The sequence below is a fragment of the Salmo salar genome, chromosome ssa05 (assembly GCF_905237065.1).
Source record: "Salmo salar chromosome ssa05, Ssal_v3.1, whole genome shotgun sequence".
NCBI classification, from domain to species: domain Eukaryota; kingdom Metazoa; phylum Chordata; class Actinopteri; order Salmoniformes; family Salmonidae; genus Salmo; species Salmo salar.
The window spans coordinates 43670090-43684130 of record NC_059446.1 but is presented as its reverse complement, the minus strand read 5'-3'; the positions used below and the strand labels follow the sequence as shown (position 1 = coordinate 43684130).

The window sequence follows — 14041 nt, the reverse complement described above, 5'->3', positions numbered from 1 at the left end:
TTAGAGCTTGAGGTAGTAACCTCATACAAGTACTTGGGAGTATGGCTAGACGGTGCACTGTCCTTCTCTCAGCACATATCAAAGCTGCAGGCTAAAGTTCTAGACTTGGTTTCCTCTATTGTAATCACTCCTCTTTCACCCCAGCTGCCAAACGAACCCTGATTCAGATGACCATCCTACCCATGCTAGATTACGGAGATGTAATTTATAGATCGGCAGGTAAGGGTGCTCTCAAGCGGCTAGATGTTCTTTACCATTCGGCCATCAGATTTGCCACCAATGCTCCTTATAGGACACATCACTGCACTCTATACTCTGTAAACTGGTCAGCTTTGTATACCCATCGCAAGACACACTGGTTGATGCTTATTTATAAAATCCTCTTAGGCCTCACTCCCCCATATCTGAGATATCTACTGTAGCCTTCATCCTCCACATACAACACCCATTCTGCCAGTCACATTCTGTTAAAGGTCCCCAAAGCACGCACATCCCTGGGTCGCTCCTCTTTTCAGTTCGCTGCAGCTAGCGACTGGAACGAGCTGCAACAAAACACTCAAACTGGACAGTTTTATCTCAATCTCTACATTCAAAGACTCAATCAAGGACACTCTTACTGACAGTTGTGGCTGCTTTGTGTGATGTATTGTTGTTCTTAACTGACTTGCCTAGTTAAATAAAGGCTAAATAAAATTTAAAAAATAAGGAGATAAGGGGCTCACCTTATTTGCCACTCTACTTGTCTGTCGGTCTCCAACAGATGCCTTTGATAGGTTATTTCGAGAGAATAGTTAGCGAATCCCACATGTGATACATCTCACTCATTATCAGAAATCCGGGGTAACGCAATTAACCTTAGGTTGTTTTATTACTGTAGGAAATCTTTATGCTTGCAAAACCAACCCTACTGGTCTCATCTGTGATTCGATCAAACTTAGCACACTAACTCCCACAGACCCCTTTTCACTTTTTATCTTAGGCACACGCTAAGACAATGTGTGTGCCTAAAAACATATGTACTGTAGATACTACAGGTTTTAACCATAATAGCAGCTAATATAACTAATATCTTAACGGTTAACTACAAACGACATTAAGTGCCCTTATAGTGACTGTGGGACATTCAATAAATTAATTAAATGTTGAGTCCTTTCTGAATATAGCAACAATTCAGATCTTCCCTTCTAAATAGTTAATTATCAAAACAAGGCATCAGATTTAATCTCTGCAGTGATGTAGAGGTGGTGTTTGAGGTAAGGGTGTTCAGCTAATGATGGTCCTGGCCCAGCTTGCAGAGTAGGAGGCTGTGTTCAGAGCCATTGTACAGGTTGTGGTCCTGGCCTGGGTCTCTCTCCATGAGGTACAGTTCCACAGCGTGAACCACCAGGTCAGTCTGGAAGCTAGCAGGGTCGAAACCCACCCACAGGGTGAAGCGGTAGTCCCAGGAGCGCAGAGTAGCCCATCACCTGGAATTATTTCAGGTTAGGCAGGTCAGAGTTCTACTGGGAGGTGTCTGCAGGCCAGGGGTACTGGCTGCAGGCGATGGCCTACGAGTCCTTGCTGTCTTCTAGGTGCTTGAAAGAGTAGGCCAGGTTGTCTCCCTAGGGTACAGAGCTCCACGTCGAAGGAGTTGTCAGGACAGGGGTGTGGGGGCTTCAGCCCAGCCAGGTAAGACACTGTGGGGAAGACATCTAGCAGCTCATTCACATTCCTCACCAATCCTCCTGTGAGAGTGAGGTAGTCACAACCCATCAACAGAACTGGGAATAACAATGTCACATAGTAGAGAACAAACCTCTCTTGCACCAATCTGTCCTGTGGGAGAATGATTGTCACAGGAAGAAATCAGAGGAATATGAAAGTCTCAAATTACTCAATGGCTTCCTTTCCTTCACTATACCAATGTCTGATAGGGGAAAAAAAGACTGGATAGGTTTCCAGCATACTGCTTTCATCTGTCACACCTTGCAAGATCAGTTAATTATATAATAAAGTATAAGAGAAGTATACACAAGGAATTAAAAATAGTTACTAACTATATGACTGAATACCTTGTGTAAAGTGATGCTGTGCTGGACCAAACACATCTATGTAGGGGAAGATCTCATCCCCTGGCCACGGACAGACTGCAGTCACACCTGGTATGTAGAACATTAGGGGAAGGCGAGTGGCCACGTCAAAGTTGCTGTATTTGGCCCATTCCCCATGCTACCCAAGTGACCATCCTTTAAGAGAAAGGAATCATATTTGACAAAAATGCCAATGTAATTAAGCAATCGGACAACATAAAATGTATTATTGGCCATGGCATGCAACATACAGGCATGGAATAAAAAAACATGTAACAATCACTAATTTTACATATGATGCTCCTGTAAATCAACAGACAGTTCATAGTCAAGACAACATATCAGTCCCTCCAGGATTTCGGCAGGGATTTTTGGTGATATTTGCAGGCCAAAATCCTGACATTGTGCACGGTAATATGCAATGATTTTGTCCAATTTGTCATAGAAATGCGCTGACGAGGGAAAAAGTTTGTTGACGTGTGGCTTGATTGAACCATATTATGTGGTAAATTAGCGGTGATTGGTTGAAATTGCATGCCCTCTTTATAAACTGTGGTGATGGGTCAGTTTTATGCGATGATTTGACTTTTTGTGCAGTGATTGTTCAAATTTGCAAGCCCTCGCATAATATGGAGGGAATTGTTGATTTTCCCCAAAAAAATTGTGAACGCAGAATCCTGGAGGGACTGATATATGCTATGAATGGATCCAAGCTGGTGAAGTAAGTCTTTGTCAACTCAGGAAGGTGAAGGCAGAATTTTGATGTTCTCACACCCCCATCTAGTGGCTAAAGAGTACCTCAAGTATTGCCATTGACAAACCATTACAGACACTAGGGGTTCATTCAGTTCGATTAAACGTTTGGTACATTGCGTGACGGTTTGTACTAAACGACATGTTCCCCACATTCTTGAACAAACTTTGAGGTACGTTTGCTCCGTTTGGTGTGTGTGGTGGGGTGTGGCTTGGAGCAATGCGTGATGTATTTAAAGGGCAGGAGTGTATTTTGAATCGTCATACAAACCCACAACCCAACTCCTCCCCATTTTTCAACTTGTCATTCAGAACAGCAACGTTTCTATTTAACTGAACACTGCACACCATTTTTTCATACTGAACGCAGCCCAGTTTAGGACTGGGCTATATGGCCAAATTATTTTACCATGGTTTGAAGTAAAGATCACAATATTGTCTTCAGCCAGGCCCAGATCATCCAGAGTATTTGACAACCTGCCCACTTGGGAGTCCAGGTACGTCACAGAGGCATAATAGTGCTGTCGAATCTGGAGCTGAGTCACAAACATTGTCTGATGAAGGTCTCTGACCGAAACATCACATATTTTTAACTCTGGATTTATAATAAACAATATATATTTTATAATGAGAGTGTCTTGACATAACTCCTGAATCACTAACACAAATATTAATGGTATGTATGTAGCCAATCATAACAGATCATTTTTTTATTTCTTTGTGCTTCAAGCTTCTAGAGACACAAACAAATATAGCTTTGCCCCTACAATCATGGACCTACACTCCCCACAGGATAAACCTTTTTGGTTACATGTAGAACCCTCTGTATAAAGGGTTCTACCTGGCACCAAAAGGGTTCTACCTGTACCTGGAACCAGAAAGGGCTCTTCAAAGGGTTCTCCTATGGGGACAGCCGAAGAACCCTTTTAGGTTCTAGATAGCACTTTTCCAAGAGTGTACAAGTATAATCAACCTGGAATTCCTGTGGTATTGGTTCATATGGGAAGCTGACGTTCAGAGCTTGGACATCTTCTCTCTTCCTAATGTCAGTCCAGGGATTGTAGGTCATGCTGGGGAGGCCTTTAGGGGGTAGAGATTCAAGAACTCCTAATACACACAAAGTTTGTTAGGCAATCGCCAAAGACTTTCATCAGTTAACAAATCATACCATCTACATTAGGGCTCTCCAACCCTGTTCCTGGAGAGATACCCTCCTGTAAGGTTCACTCCAACCCCAGTTGTAACTAACCTGATTCAGCTTATCATCAGCCATTTATTAGAATCAGGTGCGCTTGAATAGTGTTGGAGCATAAACCTACAGGACGGTAGCTCTCTAGGAACAGGGTTGGAGAGCCTGATCTACATTCTATTGAGTGAATCATACTTGCTCATCTATGTCATCTGATTGCACAGTTAAAAACTCAGTGTCTGAAAATAAGGGCAGTTGCAGGTGCGGTACCTGTGGGATTCTGGAGGGAATGTGAGGTTTGTGGAATCCAACAGCCAGAAATAAGTGCTTGTCAGAATCCCTTGTGGACTTGAGCAGTCTGACAGCCTCTGTGCTCTCCATGTCTGGTAGTGTCCCCAGAGGGGTTTCTGACACATTCACCGAGCACAACAGGTTGACATGCAGTTGGCCATCAATGTCCTTGCAAACCTAAACAAACCAACATTTTCTTCAGCTAAACAACATTTTACATGTTTGAATGTGAAAATGCACAAAAACCATCTCACGATAAGCAGTGAGTATTACACAGAGAGATGGCTCAAAACAGACAACAGGCAGAAAGAAGCATCTTTAGCCATTATATCTTAAAGATGTAATCCGCAGTAGGAAGAAACAGCGCCACTGTCCGCCCTACCAATGTTGTTTTTGTTTTGTTGAAGAGGTGGTGACAAGCCTCGCGCAATGTGGTAAAAAAATATATAATTGCAGTCCATATTCTGCTGTTCTATCGCTGTGCAATGTCCGAGGGAAAAAACGTGCTTCGCTGTTTTACGGTATCCACTAGGGTTTCCATTTGGAAAATGTGGCGCCGGACATTTGACCAGCATCATTTTAAATTAGCAGACATTTGAAAAATGTACCGGACCCATAGGCATTGGGTGAGTAACCTGATTAGGGTGTCTACCCACAGTGCTAAGGACGACAGAAATCACATTTAGGTAATTCATATTAACAGAACATGCAAATGGCAGATGCAACGATTTGAAGTCCTTGTTAACAAATTCTGATGTGCACTTTGAAGATGTTAGAATAACTGTCCACATTTACTTTTCCTCAGCCAACAAGAAGAATAACGAACAGCAAAATCACTAGCCTATGTCAATCTACTATCCCCCATAGTAGAAAAGTGTACCTATTCTATTGGTGCGCTTGTCGAGAAAGAAAGCCTATTCCAAACAGACTCTGGGTCAGCTGTGGTATGATAGATCCCAAATTCATACAACCAGAAGGCCTAGGCTACATAAACAAAAAAGGTTCAAAAGCAAAGTCTTATGCAACAGATCAGAACATTCATTTAAAATGTTGATAAACTATTATTCACATTATAAAGTTCAGCAATGCGCACAAGGCAATAGGCTTCAGGTGAACGTTAGTACCATAATGCAATTAGCGGGGCAAAGACTTGTCAAAAGCACACCGCACATGCCAGCAGTTTCATGTGACAGAGATGAGGCAACAACTATCATGGGTTGCTAATATGACAAAGATTGTGCCTTTGGCTACTGGACAATGAAATAAAGTTGATATAAAATAATTGCCTCCACGTATATTATCTGATTTTGTCTAGGCTTCTTTGAAGCAAGGTAAGATATGCCTCATAATATGCAGTAAAATGTTCAGGTTTCAAACAATTAAGTATATGTTTTCAAAATGCATACTGCCTCCAGCTCATTGCAAAGTGGTGTGTGATGCGCTGATGAAGCCTGCCTTCTGTTGTCTATGCATTTGCTGTTCGATATGCTGTAGCAGCAGCTCTCGCTCTGTCTGACAGATATTCCACTCAAAGGCTCTGTATGTGTATGCTGTACTCGTGTGATAAGAGACATAACGAATATACTGTACACATGCGGCAATTTAGTTCCACCAAATTATGCAAATTAACCTATAGACCGATACGCATGACCAGTCAAATGTATTTACATCCACTGGTATTTCCATCAATTAATAGGCTTAAAATAATTTCGCCATGGGCTTTTTTCTCTCCCGGTGGACAATTGGCTAGCAGCAATTTTATTTATCAGCTTTTCAACAATACATTATTATTTTTTATTTTTTAAATACTGTCCAAAACCCGGCTATTACCGGCTAACGGAAACCCTGGTTTTCTTAGAGCAGTATCTACACAATTAACTTCTGTTTGCAATAACTTCTTTGTTGTAATATCGAAAACGGACGTGGCAGTTTCACCATTAAGGATTCCAGCTTTAAATGAATGTTTGTATACTGAATTGAATCCATTCACTATACTGAATAGTACCCATTAAATATACAAACATTCATTTAAGTCATACATGACCAGAGCATCTGTAGACTAGGGAGACATGGCAGCAGTCAAGGCAAACACTGACCTTCCTATCTTCATATTTGAAAGAGGGAGGATGATAAGGAGGTACAGACCAGCTGTATGGGTAATCATCCGAGTGATTGGAGGCTATGCCTTCAACACAAGCACATAAAACAGTGATATTAGCACAACACAATGACTCAGGAGGACAAGTATTAACAAGACAACTGAAACAGCCTCTGGCAATTTGAAAGCTGTCACATGTGATCCTGCACCAAATAAGCAGGGAGATATTTGAAAACACTGAAAACAGTGGATATTATTAAACAAAGTAGAGAAAACCAGAGAATTGTTACACATTTTTCAAAGTAGACTGATAAAATAAATTCACCAACCACTAAAAACATTAAGTAGGTTTAGAAAAATGGCTAGGATATTTACCTGGATGAAAGACCTTCCCAACTGACAGTGGTGTAGCCCTTTGTCTTGAAGTACTGAGGGAGAGTTGTGTAGATCCCTGCATGGACTCTCCAGTAGGAGTTAAAGTCATATTACTTGGTTGTGTCAGGTCTACGACTTGTTATTAAGGAGGTCCGACTTGGTGCACACACTGCTTGCTACAAATTGAATGACAGAAAGATAAATATAAAAGGTGAAGAAGAAAATAGATTAAATTATCCAATTACAATGGATTGCTAACTTAAGTTGTCTTGGGCTACATAATTAAATCACTTATCTACTGTAGGCCTACCCGGGCATATGCTTTGAGAAAGACATTGCTTTTAGAGGCAAGATTATCAATGTTTGGTGATTTCACAACAGGATCCCCGTAGTATCCTAATGTTGGTCTCATATCATCAGCTATGATGAAAATAACATTTGGTCAATCTAAAGGAAAACAAATTAGTGTTACAATGTTGCCCCACCATAATCAGCTACAAATGTAGCAAGCGGAAGTGGAGGGAGTACAGGGCTCAACATGTCCCTCAAGGAGGCTAAAAAGAGAATTAGACTTGGAAAAGTCAAATATTTTCAGAAGGAGTCGGGTAATTGGTTAAGGGAGGAGGATTGCAGGGAAAGAGAGAAGAGGTTGAAAAGACTGAGGCAGGCAGAGGATGGGTTTGTATCTGTTGAAGCTAGCAATAACAAGGGAGAGTGTATGTCGAGGAAGATTGGTGCCAAGTTCAAACACAGTGAGCCTGACGCCAGTTCGAGTTCCTGTAGATGAAATGGAAAGGGTAGAAGGTGTTGTGAGGAGCTTGGAGCCTGTGCCTTACATTGACGGCCATGGTTATGATAAACCAGGCTTCTTAGCGTCATAGCAATGGTTATCAAGTCACAGAACATAGATGTTGTGGTGGCAGCTGCAAAGAAGTACTTGGGGGTATAAAATTGGACTTCAGAAGAGTTACAGGGTGTGTTGAGTGGTAGTGTCCCGTCTCAGGTCGTTGGCCTGGGGCAGGATCAGATAGGGTCAACGTAGTGGAATAAGGTGGTGGATTTTAATGAGCGTAGGGTTAAATGGTAGGGTAATTAAAAATGTTTTTTTATTTTTCAGTTTCCCCTTTTGTATCGCAAAGTGTAATGGATTTATACTAAATTTCAGTTAGGTGCGGTAATGCAACATATTGGATGCTAACCACCGTTAAACCTCACCGAAGAAGAAACGTAGTAAGCCGCTGAACACACACCAGACATTGAGTTACATAGCTACAACATAGCAACATTATAGCTACAACATTGCAACAGTGTGTTACTGAGCAAGAATTAGGCAATACGTTTGTACACTATAATAAGTATTTAAAAAATATATATATTAGTTTAATGTTGGGTTAGGACAACTTGTGAAAAGTTACTTCTTGCACCAACTTGACAGAAGAAAATGATACAACTCAGGACGCAAATACATTTCTGGACAGACAAAGACAACATACGCTAATGTAGCTTGTGCATGGTCTAGAATGTTATTCATGGAAATAAACTGCATAAAAACACACGACAAGTATTCAAGATATCTCTCTGTCAAAACATAGCAGCGTGTCTGCTTGAAAAAAAAAAACTGTTCATGATTTTTAAATGGCAGTTGAAAACCAAAAAGGTGCATTACTGCCACCAACTGGGCTGGAGTGTAAATCCATTACACTGATACAAAAAGGGGAAAAGGGGAAAAATAAAATGACCCTGCCAACTAAACCTACACTCATTAAAAACCCACCACCCCTTTGACCCTATCTGATCCTACTCCAGGCAGAGGCCTGGGAGGACGGGACACTACCACTCAACACACCCTGTAACTCTTCTGAAGTGAAATCTCATACACCCAAGTACTTCTCTGCAGCTGGCACCACAACATGTATTTTCTGTGATTTACATTCCATTTCTGCAGTACAGTTGATAACCTTTGCTATTAATGCTAAGAAGCCAACCTTACTGAAGTATCATTTGTTGGCCTATCCCTCTGTACTAGCACATATCTACTTCTCACATGGATCCTCACCCTTGACCCATCATGCTCTACTTTCTTCACTGCCTCAGCATACGACACCTTCTGTAGACCATCATCGTACTTCTCTAACACCATGTCTCCCTTTCTACCTCATTTCTGCCATCCTCACACCCACCTCCCAGCCTTGATTAACCATGAACTCCCAGGCAGACAGTCGGTCCTACTAATCTCAGCAGTTTTGCAAAATGAAAAAAATAAGTCCTGTCTTCTTCCTCAATGGTATTATGGAAGTTCATAAACACACGTTAGAGGTGCATGCTGCCACCTACTGTGTGGGGTGAAAACTGAACTTTAACGTAGAAAAAAACGAGGGACATAGGTAAAAAAATAAAACCAATATCAATGTACACCTTTAGTCAGATTAAAATGTCTACTTAGGCTCTGTGGCCTGAGAGGGAAGAACATCTTTAGAAAGTATTCCAAAGTTATCTATCCAGATTTCGGCCATCGGATAGGATTAAATTATATTCTATTTCTATACATTTAATCCTATCCAAAAGCCAAAATACGGATAGCTAACTTTTGAAAAACTGGGCCCAGGAGATCCAAAAACCTTTCTGCCGCATTCCCAAATGTATATCCAGCTTCTTTGATTTCTTGTTCGTTTGCCTGAAATGTTTCAAATTGTAATATGAATAGGCTGGAGTGGAGTGCTCTCAGGAGAATAATGATCCACAAGACCACGCCAGGCAGCACATCTCAGTATCAGGAGAAGCTCATATTCCAATAGCATCTGTTAACGCCGATACATCCTAACGAAATACACCCTATGACTGCCCTGCTAATGTGCCTTGCTGGACACTGTAAACTAACTGATCCAAATATTTTCCTAATCAAACATATTCAAAACACGACGGTTTTGAGCGATTATTCAAATAGTTGTTTGGAAGAAAATATGTTTATTTATTTATTGTTTAATTATTCAAGACTCCCTTTGTTATTTAATTTCAAAATAATTGCTTGATTGTATTTAAAGGCATGAATGACTCGTAATGACATGAATGAATGATTGATTATATTGAAGTAGGCTAAGTTACATTAAGAGATAAAACAGAATGTGCTCTCAGCTCGATGGTGGATAGCTTATATTTTAATAAGGCTACTAAGCGAATCAAGAGCAAAATAATACACTTGATTTAGGCTACATTATTGCATGCTAAATGTTTCTGTCAGTGACACATGAGCAAACAAATACATTAGCTTCCACCGCCAGAGATCAATTAAGGTCATATCCATGTAAAACAACCTGCTCTCAGAGCATTTTGTATTATTCTGTACGTAAACCCAAGAAACTCCATTTAGTATGATATGTTACGTTTCGTATGGTATGTATTAATCTGTGGTTGTCCGTTACCCATTTCGTATGATATGTTACGAATTACAATTCGCATATGTTACGAATTACAATTCTTATTATATGTTACGCATTTGCAAAATAGTTTTGCTGTAATACAACAAAATGTGGAAAAGGTCAAAGGGTGTGAATACTTTCAGAAGGCACTGCATTCATATTCTTATACACAGTACAGTTCAATTAAATATTTAGAAAGAGGAGAGGTGCTGTGATGCAATATGTTTTTTATATGTTTTTTTTTTAAGCTAAACTTGCTTTTTGCCTAGGTAACCTCTGATGGCAGAGCATTCCATGATGACATGCCTCTACAATGCCTTCAGAAAGTATTCACAACCCTTGACTTTTTCTACATTTTGTTGTGCTAAAGCCTGGATTAAAAATGTATTACATTTTTATTTTTTGTCACTGTTTTACACACAATACAGGCTGTATCACATCCAGCTGTGATTGGGAGTTCCATAGGGTGGCGCACAATTGACCCAGCATCTTTGGGGTTTGGCCAGAGTAGGCCATCATTGTAAATAAGAATTTGTTCTTAACTGACTGGCCTAGTTAAATAAAGGTTAAATAAATAATTTAAAAAATTCAAACAAACCCCATAATGTCAAAGTGGAATTATGTTTTATTTTTTTACAAATTAATTTAAAATGAAAAGCTGAAATGTCATGAGACAATAAGTATTCAACCCCTTTGTTATGGCAAGCCTAAATAAGTTCATCAGTAAGAATTTGCTTAATAATAAGTCACCTGTTGGTTTTTGGGTAAAAATAAAATAAAATCAGATATTTTTTACTTTTTTAACTAGGTTAAGAACAAATTCTTTTTTACAATGACAGCCTACCGGGGAACAATGGGTTAACTGCCAAGTTCAGGAGAAGAATAACAGATTTTTACCTTGGGGATTTGATCCAGCAACCTTTTGGTTACTGGCCCAACGACCACTAGCCTACCTGCTGCCCCAAATATTTAATATCCCTTTGAGAATGGTGAAGTTATTAATTACACTTTGGATGGTGTATCAATACACCCAGTCACTACAAAGATACAGGTGTCCTTCCTAACTCAGTTGCCAGAGAGGAAGAAACCCACTCAGGGATTTTACCATGAGGCAAATGGTGACTTTTAAACAGAGTTTAATGGCTGTGATATGAGAAAACTGAGGATGGATCAACAACATTGTAGTTACTCCACAATACAAACCTAATTGACAGTGAAAAGAAGGAAGTCTGTTTGCAACAAAGCACTAAAGTAATTTAGCAAAATTTTTTGCAAAGTAATTAACTTTTTGAATAAAAAGTGGTATGTTTGGGGAAAATCCAATACAATACATTACTGAGCACCACTCTCCATATTTGCAAGCATGGCAGTTAGGGATAGGTGATATCTGACACACAAGCATATACTATGTTGAAGTTTGAACAGGTTAGACTAAACCTTGAACAGGTCAGACTAAACCCGAGTCCTTTGACAGAGCCCCATTGATGGGTATAGCAGCGTAGATAAGCTCCTGGCCGCTCATCAAAGATACTGGTCGGTCACACACACAAACACAAACACACACACACACACACACACACACACACACACACACACACACACACACACACACACACACACACACACACACACACACACACACACACACACACACACACACACACACACAGAGCAGTGATTACATTACAAATGGTGATTATGATTAGCCTGGTGGAAGCAACCTGATTGTTGCATTCACCTTTATATTTCACTTCAGATATCATAAAATGAAATAGAATGGTGAACACAGCAATCAGGCTGGTTCCACCAGACTAGATTATGCCCTGGACATTAAATGCATCTACGAAGTAGAAAATAATCAACAAATAATGTCAGTTTACATAAATAATTTCTCAAAATTGGGTTATCAAATGTATCAATGTAATGAAGTGGGTTACCTTCTGTATTTGCACAAATGATGAGCCTGTGAAACCTGTTGCTGGCCAGATACTTACCAACATGTGGCTGACTGTTCCATTCATAGGAATACTCACAGCAAGGGCATGTCTGCATGATGCTGATCAGGGTCCCCTTGCTGGTCTACTCTATGATTCATGTTCATGTGACAGGGTGATATAATAGACAGCCAAGTTGTAAATTGCATTTTGTTCGAAAGAAAGGACAAAGTTTTTTGCTAATGCACTTCACAACCGAAATTACTCTACAAATTGTATTTGCTTGGTTGGGGAATTAGCTTATTAGTTTATCAAACCGGTTATTTTTTAATACAACTTTTCACATTTCATAACACACATTACCTGTCATTGTTGATGAAGCTGTCTGTGTCACCAGGGCAGTAACTCGGTCACTATCAGAGGCCTCATGATAGTGTGAGGACTCACAAAGTTACTTGTGTCGCCTGACACACTAGATTCTATGCTTGACAAGCTGTGAAAATAGCAAGTGATCAGTGAATGAAATTATTTTTGGAGGTCGATAAACCATTGCAATCACATTGCTGGATATGTTATGACACCCATCTCTGTTTGTTTTAGTAGGTCACGGCATCCATTCATGAGCAGGGGATCAGTCTGGCAACCAACTGTGCACTTTGTCTACCAGAAAAGCAGGGTCAACGTTTGTCCTCATCACTCAATTATAAAGATACACTATATATACACAAAAGTATGTGGACACCCCTTCAAATGAGTGAATTTGGCTATTTCCGCCACACTCGTTGCTGACAGGTATATAAATTAAGCAAACAGCCATGTAATCTCCATAGGCAAACATTAGCAGTAGAATGGCCTTACTGAAGAGCTCAGTGACTTTCAACGTGGCACCGTCATATGATGCCACCTTTCCAACAAGTCAGTTCATAAAATTTCTGCCCTGCTAGAGCTGCCCTGTTCAAATGTAAGTGCTGTTATTATGAAGTGGAAAAGTCTAGGAGCAACAACGGCTCAGTTGTAAGTGGTAGGCCACACAAGTTCACAGAACAGGACCGCCGAGTGCTGAAGCACGTAGCGCGGAAAAATCGTCTGTCCTCGGTTGCAACACTCACTACCGAGTTCAAAACTGCCTCTGGAAGCAACATCAGCACTATAACTATTTGTCGGGAGCTTCATGAAATGGGTTTCCATGGCCGAGCAGTCGCACACAAGCCTAAGATCACCATGCACAATGCTAAACGTCAGCTGGAGCGATGTAAAGCTCAACACCACTGGACTCTGGAGCAGTGGGAACGGACAAATCTGTGTTTGGCGGATGCCAGGAGAACGCTACCTGCCCGAATGCATAGTGCCAACTGTAAGGTTTGGTGGAGGAGGAATAATGGTCTTGGGTTGTTTTTCATGGTTCGGGCTAGGCCCCTTAGTTCCAGTGAAGGGAAATCTTAATGCTACATTAAAGTAGGGTACAAAACATTAGGAACACCTGCTCTTTCCATGACAGACTGACCAGATGAATCCAGGAAAAAAGCTATGATCCCTTATTGATTGTCACTTGTTAAATCCACTTCAATCAGTGTAGATGAAGGGGAGGAAACAGGTTAAATAAGTATTTTTAAGCCTTGAGAAAATTGAGACTTGGATTGTGTATGTACTGTATGCCATTCAGAGGGTGAATGAGCAAAACAAAAGATTGAAATGCCTTTGACTGTGGTATGGTAGTAGCTACCAGGCGCACCGGTTTGTGTCAAGAACCGCAACACTGCTGGGTTTTTCACGCTCAACAGTTTTCTGTGTGTATGAAGAACACACGGAAAACTGTGAACACATGGAAAACTGTGTTTATTGAATATAGGATAAAAAATATTATTTTAGTTTCTATGTGGAATTTAACGCAATTTCAACGTTTACACAGTTCTGAT

General features: G+C 40.4%; 1 pseudogene; it reads right to left on the bottom strand.

Moving 5' to 3' along the window:
• Positions 1–1113: 1113 nt before the first annotated feature.
• Positions 1114–8915, bottom strand: LOC106604957 (iduronate 2-sulfatase-like; annotated as a pseudogene).
• Between the last annotated feature and the right edge of the window lie 5126 nt (positions 8916–14041).